The 2,561-nt window shown below is 41.2% G+C and overlaps 1 pseudogene; it reads right to left on the bottom strand.

The window, feature by feature from the left end:
• Positions 1-2,561, bottom strand: part of LOC116562195 — a 14,266-nt pseudogene that overhangs the window by 11,124 nt on the left and 581 nt on the right.

Raw genomic sequence — 2,561 nt, 5'->3', positions numbered from 1 at the left:
AAAAAAAAAAAAAAAAAAAAAAAAACACCCAGGCTGAATGGCTTAAGCAACATTTAATTCTTATAGGTCTGGAGGCCGAGAAGCCCAGGATGAAGGCTGTGGCAGGTCCAGTATCTGGTAAGGGCTTGCTTCCTGATCTGTAGACGGCTGTCCTCTTGCTGTGTACTTACACACTGGAGAGCAGAGAAAGACAAGCAAGCTCTTTTGTGTCTCTCTCTTTTTTTTTTTTTTCTTGTTTTTGAGACAGCGTTTTGCTCTTGTTGCCCAGGCTGGAGTGCAACGACGCGATCTCAGCTCACTGCAACCTCCGCCTCCCAGGTTCAAGTAATTCTCCTCCGTCAACCTCTTGAGTAGCTGTGATTACATGCGTTTGCTAATTTTTTGTGTTTTTAGTAGGGACAGGCTTTCACCATATTGGCCAGGCTGGTCTCGAACTCCTGACCTCAGGTGATCCACCTGCCTTGGCCCTCCCAAAGTACTGGGATTACAGGCATGAGCCACCATGCCCACCCTCTTCTTCTTTATTATTATTATGTTTGTTTGTTTTGTTTTATTTTTATATTCCTAGATGTAAGTATAACATCTAATTTGGTTTTTTTTTGAGGCAGAGTCCCACTCTGTCACCCAGGCTGGAGTGCACTGGTGAGATCGTGGCTCCCTGCAGCCTCAACTTCTACTCCCAGGGAACTGGGACCATAGGCATGTGCATCAGACCTGGTTAATTTTTTTTTTTTTTCAGTAGAGATGAGGTCTCGCTACATTGCCCAGGCTGGTCTCAAACTCCTGGGTTCAAGTAATCCTCTTGCTTTGGCCTCTCAAAGTGCTGGGATTACAGGGGAATACAGGAGTGAGCCACCATGCTCAGTCTCTTACATCTCTTCTTTTAATGACACTGATCCTGTCGCAAGGGCTCCACCCTCATGACCTAATCACCTCCCACAGGCTCCATCTCCAAATATCATTACATTGGGGATTCGGGTTTCAAAGTACGATTTGGGAGAAAGGTAAACATGCAGCCCACAGCAATAGCCCAGGCAGAAAGATGGAACTTCAGAAGTTGGCAAACTAGCAAAGGCTGCTGGCTCCCCTCTCCCAGCCTAGCTCGCCCCAGGAAAACTGGATTACGATTGAACAATCCTATAATTTTTTAACACCTATGTTCTAGTAGGAAAATACAGATAATAAATAAGTAAAATATGTACTATGGCTGATGGTAATAAATGCTACAGAGAAAAAGTGTGTGGACCTAGGAAACTACAAAGGCTGCAAGAACTCGTCTCCCCTTTCTCCAAGGGAGAAAGAGAGAGTGGCTGGGATCTGTTACTTCGGACAGGCTGGGGGAGGGTGCTGCTCTGTCTCCAGATGATTACAATTCAGAACTAAATTTAGACGATACCAGCATGTTGAGGGAGGGAAGCACAGTTTGTTGGAGACAGAGGAGATGCTATTAGACTAGTCTTATATGCAGAGAAGGTAAATATTTTAATCCATTTAAGAAAGTGATAGGGAAAAATAAAGATAATTAAAGGTCTAATTCCATCTATCCAGTGGAAAGCTGGACAGAAGAGATAAATCCAAAAAATTAGAATATAAAAAATATAAAATAAGGCTGGGACAGGTGGCTCACACCTGTAATCCCAGCACTTTGGGAGGCCGAGGTGGGTGCATCACCTGAGGTTAGGAATTCGTGACCAGCCTAGCCAGCACGTCTCTACTAAAATTGCAAAAACTAGCTGGGCATGGTAGCGTGCACCTGTAGTCCCAGCTACTCAGGAGGCCGAGGCAGGAGAATCACTTGAACCAGAAAGGCAGTGGTTGAAGTGAGCTGGGATTGGGTGCCACTGCACTCCAGCCTGGAAAACAGAGCCAGACTTTGTCTCAAAAAAAAAAATTTTTATACACACACACACACACACACACACACACACACATATATACACACACACATATATACACACACACACTCATATATAAAATAAGTGGTAAAAATGAATGGCCAAAAAGCAGAGAGAAATAAAAGTTGAATTCAGCAATCTGAAGAAAAAGCCTTTCAGAGTTTTTCTAAATTGATAAGATCTAGTATTATATAAACTATATAACAACAGACACACTTAAAACAAAAAGGATATAGACAGGCAAAAAATAAAATTATAGAAAAAGATGAAGGCATAGAAACAACAAGATAACACAGACCACAACTTCAATATTGGAAAAAATCGGATTCAAAGTTAAAGCATCATAAAGAGGACATTAAATATTGAAAACAGGAACAGTAGATCAAGAAGGTTTAATGATTATGAATATATTACATATAGCAACTGTATTAGTTCTTACACTGCTATAAAGAAATACCTAAGACTGGGTAATTTTTAAAGAAAAGAAGTTTAATTGGCTCACAGTTCCACAGGCTGTACAGGAAGCATGGCTGGGGAGGCCTCAGGAAACTTACAATCACAGTGGAAGGAGAAGGGGAAGCAGGCAAGTTTTGTTGTTTTTTTTTTAACCAGAACATTTATTGTGTGACTAATCATTGAAATTCTTTTTTTTTTTTTTTTTTTTTT

Source organism: Sapajus apella, unplaced genomic scaffold, assembly GCF_009761245.1.
Source record: "Sapajus apella isolate SASKATOON/1434 unplaced genomic scaffold, GSC_monkey_1.0 scaffold32, whole genome shotgun sequence".
NCBI lineage: Eukaryota > Metazoa > Chordata > Mammalia > Primates > Cebidae > Sapajus > Sapajus apella.
Note: the sequence above shows the minus strand (reverse complement) of the source record. Positions and strands in the feature narration are given on the sequence as shown.